Source organism: Pseudorasbora parva, chromosome 20 (genome assembly GCF_024679245.1).
Source record: "Pseudorasbora parva isolate DD20220531a chromosome 20, ASM2467924v1, whole genome shotgun sequence".
Classification (NCBI taxonomy): domain Eukaryota; kingdom Metazoa; phylum Chordata; class Actinopteri; order Cypriniformes; family Gobionidae; genus Pseudorasbora; species Pseudorasbora parva.
Window position 1 is genome coordinate 15,588,870 of NC_090191.1, and position 19,085 is coordinate 15,607,954.

The 19,085-nt window shown below is 43.5% G+C and overlaps 9 non-coding genes across 9 annotated transcripts; all 9 read right to left on the bottom strand.

Annotated features, from left to right (window-relative positions):
- Positions 1-8,213: 8,213 nt before the first annotated feature.
- Positions 8,214-8,427, bottom strand: LOC137050032 (small nucleolar RNA U3). The gene has a single exon (XR_010899794.1). It is a non-coding gene; the product is annotated as a small nucleolar RNA U3 (small nucleolar RNA).
- Positions 8,428-9,531: 1,104 nt separating this feature from the next.
- LOC137050015 (small nucleolar RNA U3) lies at positions 9,532-9,745 on the bottom strand. Its single transcript, XR_010899778.1, has one exon. It is a non-coding gene; the product is annotated as a small nucleolar RNA U3 (small nucleolar RNA).
- A 1,104-nt stretch (positions 9,746-10,849) lies between these two features.
- On the bottom strand, positions 10,850-11,063 carry LOC137050062 (small nucleolar RNA U3). Its single transcript, XR_010899822.1, has one exon. It is a non-coding gene; the product is annotated as a small nucleolar RNA U3 (small nucleolar RNA).
- Positions 11,064-12,141: 1,078 nt separating this feature from the next.
- LOC137050016 (small nucleolar RNA U3) lies at positions 12,142-12,355 on the bottom strand. The gene has a single exon (XR_010899779.1). It is a non-coding gene; the product is annotated as a small nucleolar RNA U3 (small nucleolar RNA).
- A 1,104-nt stretch (positions 12,356-13,459) lies between these two features.
- LOC137050063 (small nucleolar RNA U3) lies at positions 13,460-13,673 on the bottom strand. Its single transcript, XR_010899823.1, has one exon. It is a non-coding gene; the product is annotated as a small nucleolar RNA U3 (small nucleolar RNA).
- Positions 13,674-14,778: 1,105 nt separating this feature from the next.
- On the bottom strand, positions 14,779-14,992 carry LOC137050064 (small nucleolar RNA U3). The gene has a single exon (XR_010899824.1). It is a non-coding gene; the product is annotated as a small nucleolar RNA U3 (small nucleolar RNA).
- Positions 14,993-16,097: 1,105 nt separating this feature from the next.
- Positions 16,098-16,311, bottom strand: LOC137050017 (small nucleolar RNA U3). Its single transcript, XR_010899780.1, has one exon. It is a non-coding gene; the product is annotated as a small nucleolar RNA U3 (small nucleolar RNA).
- A 1,104-nt stretch (positions 16,312-17,415) lies between these two features.
- LOC137050065 (small nucleolar RNA U3) lies at positions 17,416-17,629 on the bottom strand. Its single transcript, XR_010899825.1, has one exon. It is a non-coding gene; the product is annotated as a small nucleolar RNA U3 (small nucleolar RNA).
- A 1,105-nt stretch (positions 17,630-18,734) lies between these two features.
- Positions 18,735-18,948, bottom strand: LOC137050034 (small nucleolar RNA U3). Its single transcript, XR_010899796.1, has one exon. It is a non-coding gene; the product is annotated as a small nucleolar RNA U3 (small nucleolar RNA).
- Between the last annotated feature and the right edge of the window lie 137 nt (positions 18,949-19,085).

A 19,085-nucleotide genomic window follows, 5' to 3' on the forward strand; every position in this document is an offset into this window, starting at 1 on the left:
AGCATTGCTACCGGTGTGATGCTTTGTAGTCCACTCGTTGAAGCTAAATGTAGAAAATCTTTTAGAGGAAAAAAGCCACACACGCACTAACGATTCTTAATGTAGACATTTCAGAAACTTGATGTTGGTTGCGCACTTAGAAAAAAGAGCTCAGGCTGACTTTGATGTCCCAACTACCCAGTGACAGGCCCGGTTTTCCCATGAAATCTCATTTCGTATATCTGCTGTATTATCCGAGGTGCAATACCACATCGCTGCAAACATGTCAACTTTTCGCAGTGATGTGGTATTGTGTCTTATGAGACAATGTTCGCTTTACACAAAGGACGTTGTAACATGGGCCCAGAGCCGAGGCGAGATTTAATCTGCCACAAAACACAATCACAAGGGAGACGGGATCCAGGTTAACAGAAATGATCTTTTATTTAACCGAGAACTTAGGTTCTTCCAGGGCTGGGGTATGCATGGAGGCTTTGTTCCCTACATCTGTTTCAACGCTGGACCACCTTAAAGGGGGGAGACGGAACAGAAGAAAAGCAAAGACGGTAAAGAAGACGTTGCAAGGCTAACTCTGTCCTTTACTCTTCAGCCGGTTTCTCTTTGGCCAACCTGTGCATCAGCACCTCATCCTGAAAGAGTCTGTGTTCTGTGCAGTGTTAGTTTCTGTTTGTAAGTGTATTTGGATTTGTTTAAGTAGTCCTGGTGTGACACCTAGTGGCAAAAAATGTTATCACACTGCTTGATAGGACGCAACAGGAAGCTCGTAAAGCAGTAGAAGAAGATACTCGTGTTCGGTGACCAGCGTTTAGAACCACGTCATTGTTTGCTGTCTAATCCTTGGAGTAGATACGATCGTAAGTTACAAATTTCATATTAAACAACAACTGTAGTATTATTACGTAAGTTAAGTTAAAGCTGGTCATTATTGAGAGGCTTAGGGATCAATGTTTAATACTGAAAGCTAGCGCGATCTAGCGGCTATTATGCTAATTGAGTTGTGAGATCTTTTTCCTCAAGCATGTGATTGATGTATATATATATAGATATTTATATATATATATCGGTTGTTTATTTAGTTGTTTAAATGTGTAAGTGGATGTTTGTGAATGAGAAAAATATCCATTGTATTTTGTGAACCATTTTGTAATTTGTATATTTGTGTTTCTTTTCAGTTTTACAGTAAAGTAAAGTGTGCATCACATAAGCACAAAAGAAGAACGTGTGATGGAGCTTTATTTCTGTTAGCTATCTGTCAGCGCTTGGTTCAGAACACTATTGCCAGGACAGAATAGTAAAAGATCGTCTGCACGGCGGGTGAGGACAAACAAACTTGATTTCGTCCAGCTGACAGTTAATATAATATCAAGATGGATGAGTCACAGCCTCTCAAGGAAGCTGATCAAGCTCTTGAAACAAAATCACGGTCAAGCAGATCACATCGTTCAAGTAGATCTTCAGCTAGTGTAGCGGCAACCACGGCTAGAGCTAAAGCAGCATCATACAAAGTAAAAGCCTCTTATGCAGAGAAGGAAGCCAGCATTATGAGAGAGAGAGCTGAAATTGAAGAACATCAACAGAAAACACTAGCGGAAGCAGCACGCAGAAAAGCAGAGGTTGAAGCTGATTTATATGTGTTACAACTGCAGAAAGAAGCTGTAGCAGCATCTACAGAGGCAGAGGTTTACGAAGCTGCGGGTTATGGAGAAGATGAAGCCAGTGTCGACCTAGGAAAAGAATCGTTCATCTCAAGCAGAGCTGAACGCACCAAAGAGTATGTGCAGAAATACTCACAGCTACAAAATGCTCCTAATTCCCAACATGCAAGTGAGAATGCAAGTTATGTGACTCAGAGTCATGCTGCAGGCTCAATTACTTCTCATTGTGCAATGGCAAAAGAGGACTCGAATGCTGAAACAATTCCTATGAGCCAGGAACAGAAAATTCAACACGACTTTCAGTGTTTTCCTTCAAATGTAAAAATTGAGCCATTTGATGGAGCTGATGAAGTACGGCATCAAAACTATCCAGTACGAATGCAGCGTGAATCGGGCCTACCTTCTCAAGTCCCAGCTGGGTGCTCTACTCCAGCACCACCACAAGTTAGTGACTTCACTACATATTTGTTGAAAAAAGAAATGGTGAGTTCAGGCTTGTTCCAATTTGATGACTGTCCGGAAAATTACTGGGCGTGGAAAACATCTTTTCAAGCTGTAACCAGTGAACTCAGTATAACTAGTAGAGAGGAGATTGACCTTCTCGTCAGATGGCTCGGTCCTGATTCATCTAAACATGCCAAACGAATTAAATCCGTTCATGTCAGTAACCCTGCTTTAGGAGTGCAAATGATATGGTGTCGCCTTGAAGACTGTTATGGATGTCCAGAGGTCATTGAGCAGGCAATGTTAAGGAGACTTGAGGCTTTCCCTCACATCACAAACAAGGACACCTATCGTCTGAGAGATCTTGGGGACTTGTTGCTTGAACTGCAATCTGCAAAGCAGAGTGGTCGTTTACCCGGACTCGCTTACCTTGATACAGCGAGGGGAGTTAACCCCATCGCAGAAAAGCTGCCATTCAGTCTCCAAGACAAATGGATTACACAAGGTTCCAGGTATAAGGAGGACCATAATGTGTATTTTCCTCCATTCTGCTTCTTCGTCGAATTTGTTTGTAGACAAGCAAGAACTAGAAACGATCCTAGTTTTGCACTCGCCACAACCGGCCGTTTGAACAACTCAAAATTTGATGGAGCTGTGAGGTCAAATAACAGAACATCTGTCTTCGTCAAGAAAACTGAAATAATGGCTGCACGACCAAACAAAGACGGAAACCCAGATGAGAATGTAGATCCAGATAAGTTTTGCACCATACACAATAAGCCTCATCCACTTCATAAGTGTCGCACGTTTAGAACTAAACACCTAGACGAACGAAAAGCTCATCTGAAGGAAAAGTCCATCTGTTTTAGATGTTGTGCTTCCACTAAGCATGTTGCAAGAGACTGCAGAGCATCTGTTAAGTGCAGAGAATGTGACAGTGACCGACACAATGCAGCCATGCATCCGGGTCCTGCTCCGTGGTCTATTGAAGCATCGGTATCAACAGCAGACCAAATCAAGGAAAAAACAGAGGAAGACACTGCCGAGGTTAACAACAAGTGCACTGAGATTTGCGGAGAAGCTAATAAACCCAAGTCGTGTTCGAAGATTTGTCTCGTAAAGGTTTATCCCTCTAACCAACGTGAAAAAGCCAAATGTATTTATGCTGTACTGGATGAACAGAGTAATAGGTCATTGGCAAAGTCACAGTTCTTTGATCTGTTCAACATCGTAAGCAGGTCTTCCCCCTATACACTGAAGACGTGTTCAGGCATTGTGTCCACGGCGGGGAGGAAAGTAAGTGGATTTTCAATTGAGTCGCTTGATGGGAAAACTGTAGTTGCTCTTCCGCCCTTGTTAGAGTGCAACACCTTACCAGATGATAGATCTGAGATTCCTACGCCTGAGGTAGCTTTGCATTTCCCTCACCTCACTGCGGTGGCAGAGAAAATCCCACCTTTAGATCCTAGCGCTCCTATGCTTCTGCTTTTGGGACGAGACATTCTTAGTGTACACAAAGTGCGTGAGCAGTACAATGGACCCCAAGATACACCTTATGCACAACGCTTGGACTTAGGCTGGGTAATAGTGGGAGAAGTTTGTCTTGATGGGACTCATCGGCAGTCTAGTGTGAACGCTTACAAGACCAACATACTTCCAAATGGACGAACTTCATTCTTCTCTCCATGCACAAAAGGCATCAACATTGTAGAACGGGGGGAGTCACCTCTTTTGTCATACTTACCTGATCCACCATGTTCTCTCAAACGTTTAAAATCTAGTGAGAGCTATACAAAGTGCTTGAAGGAGAATGTGTTCTTCTTATCTCCAGAGGATGATAAAGTTGCTTTGTCTGTGGAGGATAAAATCTTCCTAGAAATAATGGACAAGGAGGTGTATGTCGACGAGGATAATCACTGGGTGGCGCCACTTCCATTCCGTTTTCCAAGAATTCAACTACCAAACAACAGAGAGCAAGCTATGCAGAGGCTGAACTCATTACAGCGTACTCTCTTAAAGAAACCAAAAATGAAAACGCATTTCTTTGATTTCATGCAAAAAGTGATTGAAAACAAACAAGCAGAACCTGCTCCACCCTTGCAATCCAGAGAAGAATGTTGGTATTTACCAATTTTTGGAGTTTACCACCCCCACAAACCTGACAAAATTCGGGTGGTCTTTGATTCGAGTGCGCAGTGTGGAGGGATCTCCCTCAATGATGTTTTACTGAGCGGACCTGACCTCAACAATACTCTATTAGGAGTGCTGTTGCGTTTCCGTAGGGAGAAGATAGCGGTGATGGCAGACATAGAACAAATGTTCTATTGTTTCAAAGTAAAAGAGCAGCATCGCAACTATCTTCGTTTCCTTTGGCATAAAGACAACTGTGCAGAAAAGGAAATCATTGATTACAGAATGACTGTACATGTCTTTGGCAACAGTCCTTCGCCAGCAGTCGCTATATACGCTCTAAGACGAGCGGCAGAGCGTGGTGAATCGGAGTGCGGAACGGACGCCAAGGATTTTGTACTCCGCAATTTCTATGTTGATGATGGCATCATATCTGTCCCTACTGAAAGAGAAGCTGTTGATCTCTTAAGGCGCACACAGACAATGTTGGCGAAGTCAAGTCTGAACCTGCATAAAGTAGCCTCCAACAGTGCTTCAGTTATGGAAGCTTTTACATCTAGTGAGAGGGCCAAAGATCTCAAAGACTTAGATTTTGATAAGGATCCAATACCCCTCCAACGCAGCCTTGGCATAAGTTGGAACCTCAAAGCGGACTGCTTTACATTCAGAGTTTCTCAGGATCACAAACCTTTCACTAGAAGAGGTATCCTTTCAACAGTCAATAGTTTGTATGATCCTCTCGGGTTTGTCTGCCCAGTCACCATGCAAGGCAAAGCTCTAGTAAGAGAACTTTCAACTATGCAACAGGATTGGGACGCCATTCTTCCATTAGAAAAAGGAGACCAATGGAAAGCATGGACTTCATCTCTGGCCGAGCTTGATCAACTGCAAATACCCAGAGCTTACGTTCCAACATCAGTATTTGGAGCTCAGCACAGAGAGCTGTGCGTTTTCTCAGACGCTTCTACTTTAGCTATTGCTGCAGTAGCGTACTTAAGAGTAATAGACTCAAATGGGAAGCCTCATGTAGGGTTTGTAATGGGAAGATCCAAATTGGCCCCTTTCCCTGCTCACACTGTTCCACGACTCGAGCTATGTGCAGCAGTTCTGGCTGTTGAGTTGATGGAGCTCATAAAGGAAGAACTTGACACAGAGCTTAACAACATCCATTTCTACACTGACAGTCGTATAGTGCTTGGTTACATTCACAATGTGACACGAAGATTCTACATGTATGTGGCTAATAGGGTTGCACGCATAAGAAAAAACACGGAACCTAGCCAATGGCATTTCGTCTGTTCTGAACAGAACCCAGCAGATCATGCTACTAGGTTTGTGGCAGCAGCCCACTTACCCCTAACCAACTGGTTCTCAGGTCCAGGGTTTCTTAAGGAAAGTGGTCCTATAGCATGTAGTGTAGATTCGTCATATGGACTTGTCAGAGCAGAAGAGGATGTTGAAATTCACCCTCAGGTGAACACACAGATGACTAACATTACAGAGCAGTCACTTGGCTCAAGCAGATTTGAACGTTTCTCAAGCTGGAGATCTTTAGTGAGGGCTGTCACTACCCTTACTCACATTGCAAGATCGTTCTCGCAATCTCGATCTAACAATCTATGCAGAAAGTGGCATCAATGTGCTAAAACCTCAGATGTGGAGATTTCACAAGCTAAGTCAACTATAATCAAAACTGTACAGCGAGAAGTGTACAGAGAGGAATTTGAGAGTCTGACCAAGCATGGTAAAGTCTCGCAGCGTAGCACACTCCAAAGACTTGACCCTTTTGTGGACGATATTGGGTTGTTAAGAGTAGGGGGCCGCATTCACTGTGCTGATGTCTCAGAACCAAAGAAGCATCCCTTGATAATCCCACCTAACAATTACGTGGTTGATCTCTTAATTCAGTATTACCACGATCAAGTGGCTCATCAAGGCCGTCATTTTACAGAGGGTGCAATACGCAGTGCTGGTTTGTGGATTGTTAATGGCAAAAGACTAATCTCAAGTGTTATCCACAAATGTGTGTTATGCAAGAAGCTAAGGGGTAGAATGGAGAGTCAAAAGATGTCTGCCTTGCCCTTGGACAGAGTTTCTATGGATCCACCTTTTACACACACAGGTCTTGATGTATTTGGTCCATTCACTGTGGTGACACGCAAGACAAGAGGGAACAGTACTGAGAACAAGCGGTGGACTGTCATATTCAGTTGCTTGAGTACCAGGGCAGTTCACATGGAGGTCATGGAGTCTCTATCAGCATCCAGTTTCATTTGTGCTTTGCGACGCTTCTTGGCTGTCAGAGGACCCGTTAAGCATTTTCGTTCAGACAGAGGGACGAATTTTGTCGGAGCAGTTAAAGAACTCCAAATTGACAGTTCCGATTCATCCCCAACCGAGTTGAAATGTTTCTTAAAGAATCAAGGCTGTACTTGGACATTTAATGCTCCGCACTCCTCCCATATGGGGGGGGGTGTGGGAAAGAATGATCGGCATAGCCAGACGTATTCTGGATGCTCTCTTGATGAAAACTCCCACAAGACTCACGCATGAGGTCTTAACAACATAAATGGCGGAAGTCATGGCCATTATGAATTCCCGACCCTTAACCCCAATTTCAACAGATGCGGGCATGCCTCAAGTGCTCTCACCAGCGATGCTCTTAACTCAGAAGGCGAGTGTTGCTCCTGCTCCTCCAGGAAACTTTGAGTTAGGTCACCTGCACAAAAATCAATGGCGCCAAGTCCAGATGTTGGCAGATTCATTCTGGAAGCGATGGAAGCAGGAGTACTTGTCTACCTTGCAACCAAGGAGGAAATGGACAGAGGAGAGAGATAATGTTCAAGAAGGGGATGTAGTTCTGTTGAAGGATGGGGAAGTGAAGCGCAGTGAGTGGCCAATTGGTCTCATAACAAAGATGGTAGCCTCATCCGACGGAAAAATTCGTAAGGTCATGGTAAAGACTGCTAAGCAGGGCACTGTCAGAGAATATCTAAGACCTATTTGTGACATAGTCTTACTTTTGTCAAGTAATCAAAATGTATAGTGGTATAACAAGTTATACCATGCGGGGAGTGTTCTGTGCAGTGTTAGTTTCTGTTTGTAAGTGTATTTGGATTTGTTTAAGTAGTCCTGGTGTGACACCTAGTGGCAAAAAATGTTATCACACTGCTTGATAGGACGCAACAGGAAGCTCGTAAAGCAGTAGAAGAAGATACTCGTGTTCGGTGACCAGCGTTTAGAACCACGTCATTGTTTGCTGTCTAATCCTTGGAGTAGATACGATCGTAAGTTACAAATTTCATATTAAACAACAACTGTAGTATTATTACGTAAGTTAAGTTAAAGCTGGTCATTATTGAGAGGCTTAGGGATCAATGTTTAATACTGAAAGCTAGCGCGATCTAGCGGCTATTATGCTAATTGAGTTGTGAGATCTTTTTCCTCAAGCATGTGATTGATGTATATATATATAGATATTTATATATATATATCGGTTGTTTATTTAGTTGTTTAAATGTGTAAGTGGATGTTTGTGAATGAGAAAAATATCCATTGTATTTTGTGAACCATTTTGTAATTTGTATATTTGTGTTTCTTTTCAGTTTTACAGTAAAGTAAAGTGTGCATCACATAAGCACAAAAGAAGAACGTGTGATGGAGCTTTATTTCTGTTAGCTATCTGTCAGCGCTTGGTTCAGAACACTATTGCCAGGACAGAATAGTCTGTACTCAAGACCATCCAGCCTTGAGAGAAGTAGAGTTCCCAATTTTATGATGAAGTCCATAAAGTCATCACTGGCTACACCTGTAGGTGGTTCTATATTTGGAGAACAAGCAGGTGGACACGCTGACGATTGAACAAAACTGCTGCCTCACACAACCTACTCCTAGCACTTGACTGCACATTTGGACAAAGTTTGCTTTATAGGGGATGCAGGCCCCAAAAAACAATAATCTCCAAATGAGACTTGAACAACAAACACCACTCAGAACACACCCCTTTCTTCAATATTGCAAAAAGCAATACAGAACGGTCATCAACAGCACAGAGTTCACAAACAAAGTCGCCGCTCTGTGCCCAGTTCACGCTCTGAAAGGAGCATCACAACTCTTCATCGTGGGCTGGGAGACAAACGTTTTCAAAACACATTTCCAAGCAAAGAACTATAGAAATGATCCCTGAAAATATAGTCTTAACGAGTCATGGGCACTCAACCGACATTCCATTCTGATGCGCCTTCTCCTCTCAAACGGTTTTGCGTAGTTGAAATCTGCGGGCTTTAAGGTTTACGGAACATTTTAGCACTTACGTCGGAGCTAAAGGCACTTCCACAATCTCCTTGAAGCCTACTGTTAAGATATGTGGAATGCAAACAACAATCCTTAAAGTCATACTTTTTTGCAGCATTGCTACCGGTGTGATGCTTTGTAGTCCACTCGTTGAAGCTAAATGTAGAAAATCTTTTAGAGGAAAAAAGCCACACACGCACTAACGATTCTTAATGTAGACATTTCAGAAACTTGATGTTGGTTGCGCACTTAGAAAAAAGAGCTCAGGCTGACTTTGATATCCCAACTACCCAGTGACAGGCCCGGTTTTCCCATGAAATCTCATTTCGTATATCTGCTGTATTATCCGAGGTGCAATACCACATCGCTGCAAACATGTCAACTTTTCACAGTGATGTGGTATTGTGTCTTATGAGACAATGTTCGCTTTACACAAAGGACGTTGTGACATGGGCCCAGAGCCGAGGCGAGATTTAATCTGCCACAAAACACAATCACAAGGGAGACGGGAGCCAGGTTAACAGAAATGATCTTTTATTTAAACGAGAACTTGGGTTCTTCCAGGGCTGGGGTATGCATGGAGGCTTTGTTCCCCACATCTGTTTCAACGCTGGACCACCTTAAAGGGGGGAGACGGAACAGAAGAAAAGCAAAGACGGTAAAGAAGACGTTGCAAGGCTAACTCTGTCCTTTACTCTTCAGCCGGGTTCTCTTTGGCCAACCTGTGCATCAGCACCTCATCCTGAAAGAGTCTGTACTCAAGACCATCCAGCCTTGAGAGAAGTAGAGTTCCCAAATTTATGATGAAGTCCATAAAGTCATCATTGGCTACACCTGTGAGTGGTTCTATATTTGGAGAACAAGCAGGTGGACACGCTGACGATTGAACAAAACTGCTGCCTCACACAACCTACGTTAGCACTGGACTGCACATTTGGACAAAGTTTGCTTTATAGGGGATGCAGGCCCAAAAAAACAATAATCTCCAAATGAGACTTGAACAACAAACACCACTCAGAACACACCCCTTTCTTCAATATTGCAAAAAGCAATACAGAACGGTCATCAACAGCACAGAGTTCACAAACAAAGTCGCCGCTCTGTGCCCAGTTCACGCTCTGAAAGGAGCATCACAACTCTTCATCGTGGGTTGGGAGACAAACATTTTCAAAACACATTTCCAAGCAAAGAACTATAGAAATGATCCCTGAAAATATAGTCTTAAAGTGTCATGGGCACTCAACCGACATTCCATTCTGATGCGCCTCTCCTCTCAAACGGTTTTGCGTAGTTGAAATCTGCGGGCTTTAAGGTTTACGGAACATTTTAGCACTTACGTCGGAGCTAAAGGCACTTCCACAATCTCCTTGAAGCCTACTGTTAAGATATGTGGAATGCAAACAACAATCCTTAAAGTCATACTTTTTTGCAGCATTGCTACCGGTGTGATGCTTTGTACTCCACTCGTTGAAGCTAAATGTAGAAAATCTTTTAGAGGAAAAAAGCCACACACGCACTAACGATTCTTAATGTAGACATTTCAGAAACTTGATGTTGGTTGCGCACTTAGAAAAAAGAGCTCAGGCTGACTTTGATATCCCAACTACCCAGTGACAGGCCCGGTTTTCCCATGAAATCTCATTTCGTATATCTGCTGTATTATCCGAGGTGCAATACCACATCGCTGCAAACATGTCAACTTTTCGCAGTGATGTGGTATTGTGTCTTATGAGACAATGTTCGCTTTACACAAAGGACGTTGTGACATGGGCCCAGAGCCGAGGCGAGATTTAATCTGCCACAAAACACAATCACAAGGGAGACGGGATCCAGGTTAACAGAAATGATCTTTTATTTAACCGAGAACTTAGGTTCTTCCAGGGCTGGGGTATGCATGGAGGCTTTGTTCCCTACATCTGTTTCAACGCTGGACCACCTTAAAGGGGGGAGACGGAACAGAAGAAAAGCAAAGACGGTAAAGAAGACGTTGCAAGGCTAACTCTGACCTTTACTCTTCAGCCGGTTTCTCTTTGGCCAACCTGTGCATCAGCACCTCATCCTGAAAGAGTCTGTACTCAAGACCATCCAGCCTTGAGAGAAGTAGAGTTCCCAATTTTATGATGAAGTCCAAAAAGTCATCACTGGCTACACCTGTAGGTGGTTCTATATTTGGAGAACAAGCAGGTGGACACGCTGACGATTGAACAAAACTGCTGCCTCACACAACCTACTCCTAGCACTTGACTGCACATTTGGACAAAGTTTGCTTTATAGGGGATGCAGGCCCCAAAAAACAATAATCTCCAAATGAGACTTGAACAACAAACACCACTCAGAACACACCCCTTTCTTCAATATTGCAAAAAGCAATACAGAACGGTCATCAACAGCACAGAGTTCACAAACAAAGTCGCCGCTCTGTGCCCAGTTCACGCTCTGAAAGGAGCATCACAACTCTTCATCGTGGGCTGGGAGACAAACATTTTCAAAACACATTTCCAAGCAAAGAACTATAGAAATGATCCCTGAAAATATAGTCTTAACGAGTCATGGGCACTCAACCGACATTCCATTCTGATGCGCCTCTCCTCTCAAACGGTTTTGCGTAGTTGAAATCTGCGGGCTTTAAGGTTTACGGAACATTTTAGCACTTACGTCGGAGCTAAAGGCACTTCCACAATCTCCTTGAAGCCTACTGTTAAGATATGTGGAATGCAAACAACAATCCTTAAAGTCATACTTTTTTGCAGCATTGCTACCGGTGTGATGCTTTGTAGTCCACTCGTTGAAGCTAAATGTAGAAAATCTTTTAGAGGAAAAAAGCCACACACGCACTAACGATTCTTAATGTAGACATTTCAGAAACTTGATGTTGGTTGCGCACTTAGAAAAAAGAGCTCAAGCTGACTTTGATATCCCAACTACCCAGTGACAGGCCCGGTTTTCCCATGAAATCTCATTTCGTATATCTGCTGTATTATCCGAGGTGCAATACCACATCGCTGCAAACATGTCAACTTTTCGCAGTGATGTGGTATTGTGTCTTATGAGACAATGTTCGCTTTACACAAAGGACGTTGTGACATGGGCCCAGAGCCGAGGCGAGATTTAATCTGCCACAAAACACAATCACAAGGGAGACGGGATCCAGGTTAACAGAAATGATCTTTTATTTAACCGAGAACTTAGGTTCTTCCAGGGCTGGGGTATGCATGGAGGCTTTGTTCCCTACATCTGTTTCAACGCTGGACCACCTTAAAGGGGGGAGACGGAACAGAAGAAAAGCAAAGACGGTAAAGAAGACGTTGCAAGGCTAACTCTGTCCTTTACTCTTCTGCCGTTTTCTCTTTGGCCAACCTGTGCATCAGCACCTCATCCTGAAAGAGTCTGTACTCAAGTTCCCAATTTTATGATGAAGTCCATAAAGTCATCACTGGCTACACCTGTAGGTGGTTCTATATTTGGAGAACAAGCAGGTGGACACGCTGACGATTGAACAAAACTGCTGCCTCACACAACCTACTCCTAGCACTTGACTGCACATTTGGACAAAGTTTGCTTTATAGGGGATGCAGGCCCAAAAAAACAATAATCGCCAAATGAGACTTGAACAACAAACACCACTCAGAACACACCCCTTTCTTCAATATTGCAAAAAGCAATACAGAACGGTCATCAACAGCACAGAGTTCACAAACAAAGTCGCCGCTCTGTGCCCAGTTCACGCTCTGAAAGGAGCATCACAACTCTTCATCGTGGGTTGGGAGACAAACATTTTCAAAACACATTTCCAAGCAAAGAACTATAGAAATGATCCCTGAAAATATAGTCTTAAAGAGTCATGGGCACTCAACCGACATTCCATTCTGATGCGCCTCTCCTCTCAAACGGTTTTGCGTAGTTGAAATCTGCGGGCTTTAAGGTTTACGGAACATTTTAGCACTTACGTCGGAGCTAAAGGCACTTCCACAATCTCCTTGAAGCCTACTGTTAAGATATGTGGAATGCAAACAACAATCCTTAAAGTCATACTTTTTTGCAGCATTGCTACCGGTGTGATGCTTTGTAGTCCACTCGTTGAAGCTAAATGTAGAAAATCTTTTAGAGGAAAAAAGCCACACACGCACTAACGATTCTTACTGTAGACATTTCAGAAACATGATGTTGGTTGCGCACTTAGAAAAAAGAGCTCATGCTGACTTTGATATCCCAACTACCCAGTGACAGGCCCGGTTTTCCCATGAAATCTCATTTCGTATATCTGCTGTATTATCCGAGGTGCAATACCACATCGCTGCAAACATGTCAACTTTTCGCAGTGATGTGGTATTGTGTCTTATGAGACAATGTTCGCTTTACACAAAGGACGTTGTGACATGGGCCCAGAGCCGAGGCGAGATTTAATCTGCCACAAAACACAATCACAAGGGAGACGGGATCCAGGTTAACAGAAATGATCTTTTATTTAACCGAGAACTTAGGTTCTTCCAGGGCTGGGGTATGCATGGAGGCTTTGTTCCCTACATCTGTTTCAACGCTGGACCACCTTAAAGGGGGGAGACGGAACAGAAGAAAAGCAAAGACGGTAAAGAAGACGTTGCAAGGCTAACTCTGTCCTTTACTCTTCAGCCGGTTTCTCTTTGGCCAACCTGTGCATCAGCACCTCATCCTGAAAGAGTCTGTACTCAAGACCATCCAGCCTTGAGAGAAGTAGAGTTCCCAATTTTATGATGAAGTCCATAAAGTCATCACTGGCTACACCTGTAGGTGGTTCTATATTTGGAGAACAAGCAGGTGGACACGCTGACGATTGAACAAAACTGCTGCCTCACACAACCTACTCCTAGCACTTGACTGCACATTTGGACAAAGTTTGCTTTATAGGGGATGCAGGCCCCAAAAAACAATAATCTCCAAATGAGACTTGAACAACAAACACCACTCAGAACACACCCCTTTCTTCAATATTGCAAAAAGCAATACAGAACGGTCATCAACAGCACAGAGTTCACAAACAAAGTCGCCGCTCTGTGCCCAGTTCACGCTCTGAAAGGAGCATCACAACTCTTCATCGTGGGCTGGGAGACAAACATTTTCAAAACACATTTCCAAGCAAAGAACTATAGAAATGATCCCTGAAAATATAGTCTTAACGAGTCATGGGCACTCAACCGACATTCCATTCTGATGCGCCTCTCCTCTCAAACGGTTTTGCGTAGTTGAAATCTGCGGGCTTTAAGGTTTACGGAACATTTTAGCACTCACGTCGGAGCCAAAGGCACTTCCACAATCTCCTTGAAGCCTACTGTTAAGATATGTGGAATGCAAACAACAATCCTTAAAGTCATACTTTTTTTGCAGCATTGCTACCGGTGTGATGCTTTGTAGTCCACTCGTTGAAGCTAAATGTAGAAAATCTTTTAGAGGAAAAAAGCCACACACGCACTAACGATTCTTAATGTAGACATTTCAGAAACTTGATGTTGGTTGCGCACTTAGAAAAAAGAGCTCAGGCTGACTTTGATATCCCAACTACCCAGTGACAGGCCCGGTTTTCCCATGAAATCTCATTTCGTATATCTGCTGTATTATCCGAGGTGCAATACCACATCGCTGCAAACATGTCAACTTTTCGCAGTGATGTGGTATTGTGTCTTATGAGACAATGTTCGCTTTACACAAAGGACGTTGTGACATGGGCCCAGAGCCGAGGCGAGATTTAATCTGCCACAAAACACAATCACAAGGGAGACGGGATCCAGGTTAACAGAAATGATCTTTTATTTAACCGAAGACTTAGGTTCTTCCAGGGCTGGGGTATGCATGGAGGCTTTGTTCCCTACATCTGTTTCAACGCTGGACCACCTTAAAGGGGGGAGACGGAACAGAAGAAAAGCAAAGACGGTAAAGAAGACGTTGCAAGGCTAACTCTGTCCTTTACTCTTCAGCCGGTTTCTCTTTGGCCAACCTGTGCATCAGCACCTCATCCTGAAAGAGTCTGTACTCAAGACCATCCAGCCTTGAGAGAAGTAGAGTTCCCAATTTTATGATGAAGTCCATAAAGTCATCACTGGCTACACCTGTAGGTGGTTCTATATTTGGAGAACAAGCAGGTGGACACGCTGACGATTGAACAAAACTGCTGCCTCACACAACCTACTCCTAGCACTTGACTGCACATTTGGACAAAGTTTGCTTTATAGGGGATGCAGGCCCCAAAAAACAATAATCTCCAAATGAGACTTGAACAACAAACACCACTCAGAACACACCCCTTTCTTCAATATTGCAAAAAGCAATACAGAACGGTCATCAACAGCACAGAGTTCACAAACAAAGTCGCCGCTCTGTGCCCAGTTCACGCTCTGAAAGGAGCATCACAACTCTTCATCGTGGGCTGGGAGACAAACATTTTCAAAACACATTTCCAAGCAAAGAACTATAGAAATGATCCCTGAAAATATAGTCTTAACGAGTCATGGGCACTCAACCGACATTCCATTCTGATGCGCCTCTCCTCTCAAACGGTTTTGCGTAGTTGAAATCTGCGGGCTTTAAGGTTTACGGAACATTTTAGCACTCACGTCGGAGCCAAAGGCACTTCCACAATCTCCTTGAAGCCTACTGTTAAGATATGTGGAATGCAAACAACAATCCTTAAAGTCATACTTTTTTTGCAGCATTGCTACCGGTGTGATGCTTTGTAGTCCACTCGTTGAAGCTAAATGTAGAAAATCTTTTAGAGGAAAAAAGCCACACACGCACTAACGATTCTTAATGTAGACATTTCAGAAACTTGATGTTGGTTGCGCACTTAGAAAAAAGAGCTCAGGCTGACTTTGATATCCCAACTACCCAGTGACAGGCCCGGTTTTCCCATGAAATCTCATTTCGTATATCTGCTGTATTATCCGAGGTGCAATACCACATCGCTGCAAACATGTCAACTTTTCGCAGTGATGTGGTATTGTGTCTTATGAGACAATGTTCGCTTTACACAAAGGACGTTGTGACATGGGCCCAGAGCCGAGGCGAGATTTAATCTGCCACAAAACACAATCACAAGGGAGACGGGATCCAGGTTAACAGAAATGATCTTTTATTTAACCGAAGACTTAGGTTCTTCCAGGGCTGGGGTATGCATGGAGGCTTTGTTCCCTACATCTGTTTCAACGCTGGACCACCTTAAAAGGGGGAGACGGAACAGAAGAAAAGCAAAGACGGTAAAGAAGACGTTGCAAGGCTAACTCTGTCCTTTACTCTTCAGCCGGTTTCTCTTTGGCCAACCTGTGCATCAGCACCTCATCCTGAAAGAGTCTGTACTCAAGACCATCCAGCCTTGAGAGAAGTAGAGTTCCCAATTTTATGATGAAGTCCATAAAGTCATCACTGGCTACACCTGTAGGTGGTTCTATATTTGGAGAACAAGCAGGTGGACACGCTGACGATTGAACAAAACTGCTGCCTCACACAACCTACTCCTAGCACTTGACTGCACATTTGGACAAAGTTTGCTTTATAGGGGATGCAGGCCCAAAAAAACAATAATCTCCAAATGAGACTTGAACAACAAACACCACTCAGAACACACCCCTTTCTTCAATATTGCAAAAAGCAATACAGAACGGTCATCAACAGCACAGAGTTCACAAACAAAGTCGCCGCTCTGTGCCCAGTTCACGCTCTGAAAGGAGCATCACAACTCTTCATCGTGGGTTGGGAGACAAACATTTTCAAAACACATTTCCAAGCAAAGAACTATAGAAATGATCCCTGAAAATATAGTCTTAAAGAGTCATGGGCACTCAACCGACATTCCATTCTGATGCGCCTCTCCTCTCAAACGGTTTTGCGTAGTTGAAATCTGCGGGCTTTAAGGTTTACGGAACATTTTAGCACTTACGTCGGAGCTAAAGGCACTTCCACAATCTCCTTGAAGCCTACTGTTAAGATATGTGGAATGCAAACAACAATCCTTAAAGTCATACTTTTTTGCAGCATTGCTACCGGTGTGATGCTTTGTAGTCCACTCGTTGAAGCTAAATGTAGAAAATCTTTTAGAGGAAAAAAGCCACACAAGCACTAACGATTCTTACTGTAGACATTTCAGAAACATGATGTTGGTTGCGCACTTAGAAAAAAGAGCTCATGCTGACTTTGATATCCCAACTACCCAGTGACAGGCCCGGTTTTCCCATGAAATCTCATTTCGTATATCTGCTGTATTATCCGAGGTGCAATACCACATCGCTGCAAACATGTCAACTTTTCGCAGTGATGTGGTATTGTGTCTTATGAGACAATGTTCGCTTTACACAAAGGACGTTGTGACATGGGCCCAGAGCCGAGGCGAGATTTAATCTGCCACAAAACACAATCACAAGGGAGACGGGATCCAGGTTAACAGAAATGATCTTTTATTTAACCGAGAACTTAGGTTCTTCCAGGGCTGGGGTATGCATGGAGGCTTTGTTCCCTACATCTGTTTCAACGCTGGACCACCTTAAAGGGGGGAGACGGAACAGAAGAAAAGCAAAGACGGTAAAGAAGACGTTGCAAGGCTAACTCTGTCCTTTACTCTTCAGCCGGTTTCTCTTTGGCCAACCTGTGTATCAGCACCTCATCCTGAAAGAGTCTGTACTCAAGACCATCCAGCCTTGAGAGAAGTAGAGTTCCCAATTTTATGATGAAGTCCATAAAGTCATCACTGGCTACACCTGTAGGTGGTTCTATATTTGGAGAACAAGCAGGTGGACACGCTGACGATTGAACAAAACTGCTGCCTCACACAACCTACTCCTAGCACTTGACTGCACATTTGGACAAAGTTTGCTTTATAGGGGATGCAGGCCCCAAAAAACAATAATCTCCAAATGAGACTTGAACAACAAACACCACTCAGAACACACCCCTTTCTTCAATATTGCAAAAAGCAATACAGAACGGTCATCAACAGCACAGAGTTCACAAACAAAGTCGCCGCTCTGTGCCCAGTTCACGCTCTGAAAGGAGCATCACAACTCTTCATCGTGGGCTGGGAGACAAACATTTTCAAAACACATTTCCAAGCAAAGAACTATAGAAATGATCCCTGAAAATATAGTCTTAACGAGTCATGGGCACTCAACCGACATTCCATTCTGATGCGCCTCTCCTCTCAAACGGTTTTGCGTAGTTGAAATCTGCGGGCTTTAAGGTTTACGGAACATTTTAGCACTCACGTCGGAGCCAAAGGCACTTCCACAATCTCCTTGAAGCCTACTGTTAAGATATGTGGAATGCAAACAACAATCCTTAAAGTCATACTTTTTTTGCAGCATTGCTACCGGTGTGATGCTTTGTAGTCCACTCGTTGAAGCTAAATGTAGAAAATCTTTTAGAGGAAAAAAGCCACACACGCACTAACGATTCTTAATGTAGACATTTCAGAAACTTGATGTTGGTTGCGCACTTAGAAAAAAGAGCTCAGGCTGACTTTGATATCCCAACTACCCAGTGACAGGCCCGGTTTTCCCATGAAAACTCATTTCGTATATCTGCTGTATTATCCGAGGTGCAATACCACATCGCTGCAAACATGTCAACTTTTCGCAGTGATGTGGTATTGTGTCTTATGAGACAATGTTCGCTTTACACAAAGGACGTTGTGACATGGGCCCAGAGCCGAGGCGAGATTTAATCTGCCACAAAACACAATCACAAGGGAGACGGGATCCAGGTTAACAGAAATGATCTTTTATTTAACCGAGAACTTAGGTTCTTCCAGGGCTGGGGTATGCATGGAGGCTTTGTTCCCTACATCTGTTTCAACGCTGGACCACCTTAAAGGGGGGAGACTGAACAGAAGAAAAGCAAAGACGGTAAAGAAGACGTTGCAAGGCTAACTCTGTCCTTTACTCTTCAGCCGGTTTCTCTTTGGCCAACCTGTGCATCAGCACCTCATCCTGAAAGAGTCTGTACTCAAGACCATCCAGCCTTGAGAGAAGTAGAGTTCCCAATTTTATGATGAAGTCCATAAAGTCATCACTGGCTACACCTGTAGGTGGTTCTATATTTGGAGAACAAGCAGGTGGACACGCTGACGATTGAACAAAACTGCTGCCTCACACAACCTACTCCTAGCACTTGACTGCACATTTGGACAAAGTTTGCTTTATAGGGGATGCAGGCCCCAAAAAACAATAATCTCCAAATGAGACTTGAACAACAAACACCACTCAGAACACACCCCTTTCTTCAATATTGCAAAAAGCAATACAGAACGGTCAACAACAGCACAGAGTTCACAAACAAAGTCGCCGCTCTGTGCCAAGTTCACGCTCTGAAAGGAGCATCACAACTCTTCATCGTGGGTTGGGAGACAAACATTTTCAAAACACATTTCCAAGCAAAGAACTATAGAAATGATCCCTGAAAATATAGTCTTAAAGAGTCATGGGCACTCAACCGACATTCCATTCTGATGCGCCTCTCCTCTCAAACGGTTTTGCGTAGTTGAAATCTGCGGGCTTTAAGGTTTACGGAACATTTTAGCACTTACGTCGGAGCTAAAGGCACTTCCAC